This window comes from Pipistrellus kuhlii, unplaced genomic scaffold (assembly GCF_014108245.1).
Source record: "Pipistrellus kuhlii isolate mPipKuh1 unplaced genomic scaffold, mPipKuh1.p scaffold_m20_p_1, whole genome shotgun sequence".
Lineage (NCBI taxonomy): Eukaryota > Metazoa > Chordata > Mammalia > Chiroptera > Vespertilionidae > Pipistrellus > Pipistrellus kuhlii.
Genome location: NW_023425404.1, coordinates 27,576,622 through 27,583,965, shown reverse-complemented (window position 1 = coordinate 27,583,965; position 7,344 = coordinate 27,576,622). Strand labels below are relative to the sequence as shown.

Genomic DNA, 7,344 nt, shown 5'->3' with positions numbered 1-7,344 from the left:
ATTTTCAAATAAAAAAAAATGACAACAGCCTTAGACAGTTTGCTCAGTGGATAGAGCATCAGTCCTTAGATCGAAGGGTTCTGGGTTAGATTCTGGCCAAGGGCATGGACTTCAGTTGCAGGCTCAATCCCCAGCCCTGGTTGTGTGTGTGTGGAAGGCAATCAATCAGTGCGACTCTCTCATATCGATGTTTTTCTCTCTCTCTCTAGTTTGCAGACAGCATATCATGCAACTTGTCTTTCCCGCTCCCTTCTGCTCTTCTCTAAAAATTAATGGAAAAGTATCCTCAGTGAGGATTAAAAGAAAAGACAACAGTCAACACAATAGCAGCCATCCAGTATGAATAAATCAAAATTATACCTATTTTTTGTCAGATTAGCAAAAAAAAAAAAAATTAATATATATATATATATATATATACATATACACATATATATATACACACACACACACACACACACACACACACACACATATATATATATGACTTTTTTGGTGTGCTGCAGAATTTAAGTAATTAGTTTATGTGTGCTATGAGATGAAAAGGTTGAAAATAGCTGGTTCCCAAGAGCATGTGACTGAGGTAGAGTGAAGAATAAGACTGGAAGCTAAGAAATGGAAAAGCAACAGATTAGAAGAGTTATCAACATGGATATTGAAATTGCCAAGTAATATATCAGGCATTGTATAGGAGAAGGTGATAGAGGCCAAATGCTAATATTCTTCAAGGCAAGTGAGGAGTGATCTAGGGATTTGTAGAAGGCTACAACAAAGGAATAGAAAGTAATGGAGTCTAAGATACAATTTTCAAGACAAGGTCTAAAAAAACAACAACACACTATTTTTACCATTTCCATTCTATTCTAGGAATTGTTCTAGACACTAGAAGTAAAGCAGAGAACAAAACAGAATGTACATTCTAGGGGTAGTGGTGGGGCAGACAATAAACAAAAAGATAAATAAGTGATATAATGCTGGTGGTGATATATGAGCCACGAGGGAAACAGACACACACACACACACACACACACACACACACACACACACAGAACAATGCTGGAGAGGAAGGCCTGGGTGTGACAGTTGGATCATCAGTAGGCAGTGCTAACCTTCCCACGTTTCCAACACGTCCTTCTCTCTTTTCACCTGAGCTTCAACTATTAATTCTTTGTAGAAAGCCTTTTTTTCTTTCTTTCTTAAATAAATGTGAGGCCTTCTCCCTTTCATGTCATTGAGCAAAATTCAAAGTTTAGACAATTTATCCCTGGTCACACTTTCTAATATTTTTTTTACTGCTCACCCTGTGGTCTACGTGGTAGGCATTGTGAAGTGACTTTTGAAAACCAGGTCCAGTGTCCCTTTGCGTGGAGGAGCACACAGTATTCCTGTATCTGTATTCTATATAATAAAGATCTAGATTATCTTTATTAGAATAGTTAGTGCTTTGTCTATACTCCAGACTCAGGTACAAGGGCTGTGGAGAAGAAAACAGCCAGTACTTGGGAGGGCTGGAGGGAAAAGAGTATCCTTATGAAAGAGCCATTTCAATGAGAGCAACACGGCGAAGGGATTAGTCAGAGGAGAGACTGTGTTTCTGTGTGGTTCAGTTGATGTGATTTGAGCTCCAGAAGGCACAGTGGATGGTTTTTAAAAGTTGGACAAGGGTTTTAAGAGGAATTCAATTAAGGAATGTTCAGAGCTGTGTGGAGATGAGGGTGATGGGAGATGACCTTGGGCTTCAGGTGATGGGAGATGACTAACATAGACAGGGGTATTGGGAATGGTGGCATTGGTCCTTGTGGTCTCAAAGAGAGCATGATGGTGAGGATCTGAGCATTGAGGTAGAAAGAGGGTAGAGAATGTGACAGGTTGTGTGGAGCTCTGAGCATATTTGGAAAATACACGAACAAAGCAATTGAATCTTGTAGTTTCTCTGTTGGGAGAGGTTTTTTTTTTTTTAATGTTTAAAATTGATTTTAGAGAGAGATGGGGGAAGAAAGAATGATAGAAAAACTGATGAGAGAAACATCATTGATCAGCTGCTTCCTGCATGCTCCCTGCTGGGGATTGAACTCACAATTGGGAACTGAACCATGACCTCTTGGTTCCTAGGTCTATGGTCAATCATTGAGCCACACAGGCTGGGCTTGCTGGGAGAGTTTTAATTATGAATTCAATTTCTTTAATAGATAAAGGACTACTCAGATTTAGTTTTGATACTGTACTGAAGTTATTTACATGTTTAAAAGATATGAAATGGAGACTGAGGCATTATTAAGATTTTTTATTTCTTCTTGTGTCATTTTTGTTTAGTTTGTATTTTTTAGATTTGTCTATATTAGGGGTGTCGAACTCAATCAGAGAAGGGGCCAAAATCTAAAACCCAGCCTAAATCGCGGGCCGAATGGTTTACTGAACAGTCATAAACTGTCATTGTGATGGAAACGCAGCAGAGTGCAGTGATGACAGCGCAGTGCGGGCCACATTGCAAGGCCTGGCGGGACGGATTTGGCCCTCGGGCCTTGTGCTTGACACATGTGGTCTATATCATCTGATTGATCAGATGAAGTTACTGATTATTGGCATAAATTATTCATAATAGCCTCTTATTATCTTTTCAGTACCCATAGATTTAATAATGATGTTTCCCTATTATTTCACTTTATTTGTAATTTGTGTTTTTCTTTGCTTGGCCAGTTTTGCTAGCAGTTTATCAATTTGATCAATATTTTCAAAGAACCAACTTTAATCTTGGTTATTTCTATTACATGTATATTTTCTCTTTCACTGAGTTTTGCTCTTTATTTTACTATTTCCATGTTTTCTAATCAGATGATATAGACAAATCTAAATTTACTACTCTATTTTTTATTTGAAAGTTATATTACAGATTTTCAATCTTTCTTCTTTTTTCATAAATGTGTTTAGAGTTATCTATTTCTCCTTAAGCACCAAGTTAGCTGCATTCCACAAGTGTGGATATATCATGTTTTTATTGTTCTTCTGATCAAATTATCTTCTAATTTCACTCATGATTTCTTGTTTACCTTATTGGTTATTTAGAAGTTTGTTACTTAATCTCTGGAATATTTGGAGATTTTCTAGGTGTCTTTCTGTTATGGAGTTCTAATTTAATTCAATGAAGTCGGAGAACCTATGCTATATGATGTAAATTCTTTGGCTATTTTTGCATGGTATCTTTTCACAAACTGATATGAGATATATCTTATAAGTAAAACCATAAGATTTAGTGGTGGGCTAATTGGCTGGTGAAGGGTGAGGCAAATGCAGGAGTCAACTCTATAAAAGTCATGTTTTTTAAGGTCCCTGGCACTTTCTATCATATATCAGACTCTGTGGGTAAAAGTCAGTGTTTCTAAAGTTATTTGGCCATGGAATTTTTAGAATACTTTGGAAAACTCTATATGAGATTTCTCTTTTACATATAGGGAGAGTATCCTATATTCTCCTAGTTCATATGTTAAATTTTATAGTTCTGAAAACCTTTTAAAGCAATATGCTTTTTATTTAGGGCAGAGTTTATATTTGTGTGTTTTTTAAACAATCCTTCACATACATATAGGGCTCACATTGGTCAGAAAAATCTGAATGCCAGTAAATATTGTTTAATGTTTACAATTTGGATATACCTTGTAAAGTTGCTTTGAAGTATAAAAAACCAAACATGAAATAAAGTATGAATTATAATCTGTATTCAAATGTAACAATTTATGTTTCTTAGTATCTACTAATTTGTTTGCATATTTCTGGTGTATAAAACCCTTAAGTTTTAAAGATTCAAGATCTTTAAATGGAATTTTCAGAAAAATTTTGGGAAATGCAGGCCTCATATTTAGGGAGGATACGCTACATTTAGAATAGGTAAAATTAAATGCCACAGATGTGGAAACCTCCTTTTAAGGCAATTTATTGTTTCCTTCAGCTTTTCTCTCTGCACTTTATCTAAATTAGTTTCCTGAACTCTTACATTTTAAATAAAATTTAAAGTGGCTTCTTGCTGCCAAATAACATTTTCTTTTTCACTCATAAGTAGTAGCATCATAATTAACAGGATACATGTGTATTTCTAATACTGTAATTATGGTGCTTGTTTTTTGAGAAAAGCCACTGATTGCACAGTAAAATTATATAACAATAGCTATTTTCCAGCAGATAATGGGAGAACACTGTTTTTGTGTTTCAAGAACAAATTGCCCCTGATTCCTTGAAGTTAGCTTCCTCTTTCATTTTGATGCCATGATCAAATTATTTTGAGATATCGATAATAAAATACCTTTTTGCATATATCTTATATAAACCTTAACTGTCTGTACCCTATCAAATGTAATGCCACCATTACATTTTTCTCTTAAGCCCTCAGGGGTGCTAGCTAATAATAGGCACCTGTTTAGCCCCATGGTATAAGCAGTCACAGGCAGTTGAGTTGGAAATCAATTGTTTGTTGTAAATTCCTTTTTTTATGAAATAGATTTTTATAGTTCTCATATATCCAGTAGAGAGAAGATGCAGGAAGTGCCCTGAGCTCTCTGAAAGACAGGGACCACTGTATAAATATTTAGGGCAATATAACATATTGTTCTATGTTGTTACATATTACATGATTTAATTTTATTACCCAACTAGAGGCCCAGTGCACGACATTCATACACTGAGAGGAGTTGGGGTCAGGGCCCCTCAGCCTGGCCTGCGCCCTCTCGCAGTCCGGGAGCCCTCGAAGGATATCTGACTGATGGCTGACAGTGGGACATCCTTAGCATTGCTGCAGAGGAGAGGCTTCTTCTACCACTGCTGTGGTTGCCAGCCATGAGCCCGGCTTCAGCTGAGCGACACTCCCCCTGTGGGAGTGCACTGACCACCAGGGGTAAGTTCCTGCATCAAGTGTCTGCCCCCTAGTGGTCAGTGTGAGTCATAGCGACCGGTCGTTCCTCCATTTGGTCAATTTGCATATTAGTCTTTTATTATACAGGATATATGATAAGAAACCTGTTGTGGCTTGGCTTTTTCTGGGCACTTTATGTTTCAGCTTGAGAAAGTATATATGCCAGGATTAGATTCTAAAGGCGACATGTAGCACATGTGTCAAACACAAGGCCCGCGGGCCAAATCCGTCCCGCCAGGCCTTGCAATGTGGCCCGCACTGCGCTGTCATCACTGCACTCTGCTGCGTTTCCATCACAATGACAGTTTATGACTGTTCAGTAAACCATTCGGCCCGCGATTTAGGCTGGATTTTAGATTTTGGCCCCTTCTCTGATTGAGTTCGACACCCCTAATGTAGGGTAAATTAGCAGGGGTTGAAAGAAATCTCTTCAAACGGTTGGTTCTCAAAATGTGATCTGCAGACAGGCAGCATCAGCAGTACCTGAGAGCTTGTCTGAAATGCACTCCTTAAACCTACTGAATCAGAATTCGTGGTGGTGGGGCCCAGAAAGCTGTTTTCAAGGAGCTTTCTAGGTCATTCTGATGTCTGCTCAAGCTTGGCACTCTGCAGCTTTCTCCACCTGCCCTTCACATGTTGACTGCTATCTTTATAGCACATTGCTTTGCAGCCTAGAAATCCAGATGCTCCTATTGTTCTGAAGTCTCAAACTTGAGTGAGTGTAAGAATAAATTTGAATACAGGATTATATTCATGAAACCATGCTTACTACACTTAATGGGCAATTTAAAGACTTTTTTCTGTTTGGCTGGTGTGGCTCAATGGTTAAGCATCAACCTAGGAATCAGGAGGTTATGGGCTCAATTCCTGGTCACGGCACACGTCTGGGTTGCAGGCTTACTCCCCAGCAGAGGGCACGAAAGAGGCAGCCAATTAATGATTCTATCTCTTTCTTCCCTCTCCTTCCCACTCTGTGAAATCAATAAAAATATTTTGCCGAAGCCAGTTTGGCTCAGTGGATAGAGCGTCGGCCTGCAGACTGAAAGGTCCCAGGTTCGATTCCAGTCAAGGGCATGTACCTTGGTTGTGGGCTCATCCCCAGTAGGGAATGTGCAAGAGGCAGCTGATCGATGACTCTCTCTCATTGATGTTTCTAACTCTCTATCTCTCTTCCTTCCTCTCTGTAAAAAATCAATAAAATATGTTAAAAAAAAAATTAAAAAAATATTTTTTTCTAAAAGGTTTTTCTCCTAAGGTTCATTCATTACTTTTGTCATCTATGTTGTCTTTGCAATTTAATACTAATATAATCTATGATTTTTCTCTCTATTATTATTATTGCAACATCATGATTAACTAATATGTCTAGTCAAACTGAAGGGTAAACTGAAGATGCTTTTATTTTTTTAAATTACTTTTAAAAGGGTAGAATTAATATTTTATTGTCATTTGTAATCAGATGGTAGTTGAATATAAAGTCTTTATATTTGATCTATCTTCTTTCTTTTTTGTAAATAAAAAAAATTACAAGAGCCGATGTTGTTTAACAGTATTAACTAATTTATTGATGATGGCTTCATCATCATTTTTCTTTATTAGCTCCAGAAAACTCACCCACCTTTTGTTCTTTTTTTAAAAAAACTGGAAGGATGACATGCATTTGACTTTGCACTCTGCAGCAATATCCTGAGAGTCATCCACATCTACTTCAAGGACCACCACATTGGAATACTTTTCAGAGAGGGAATGATAGAAGGGCTTCATCATTTTGCAAGGCCTACACCAGGTGGTGGAGACGTCAACTACTACAAGTTTATCTCCTGCACTGTTCCAGGCTTCCCGAAAAGCATACTTGCTCTTGATCTGCTTCACCATTTTGGCATCTGAGGTCTGACTAGTGACTGTAAAAAGCAATGCAAGTGGATGAGACGTGGCAGACTGAGCTCTGAAGATGCTTTTCATGTCAACCATAATTATTGAAAAACTTTCTGAAATATTTGCTTTCTACTCAGTAGACTATAACAAAAATAACAGATACTGTCTTTGATCACTTGAGATCTAAAGATGTTTTAGAATGATCATTATGGATTTCCTTGTGCACTATGATTGGTAAAGATTATTTGTTAACGAGTGAGTTTGTATAGAATAGGAAGTATTTCAGGGATATAGTAAGTGACTTACTAAACTGGGGATGGTGGGAGCTGTTTGCTTAGCTGAGAAGAGTCTTCTATTATTGATATTGTTAGAATTGCTAGCTGAAGGGGATATTTAAAAAAAGAACATCTAGTTTGTTTTTATAATTCTCTGCAGAAAATATACCCTCTTTTTGCCTATACACATAGCAGACCACTCCCACTGCTTTACCCTTGTTAACACCACTGGGATACAGAATAACACATATTTATCTACCATCCAGCTTTTTCAAATCTTAATATTTTATGATA

At 37.4% G+C, this 7,344-nt stretch overlaps 1 pseudogene; it reads right to left on the bottom strand.

Moving 5' to 3' along the window:
• Nucleotides 1-6,319: 6,319 nt before the first annotated feature.
• LOC118731668 lies at nucleotides 6,320-6,877 on the bottom strand (annotated as a pseudogene).
• Between the last annotated feature and the right edge of the window lie 467 nt (nucleotides 6,878-7,344).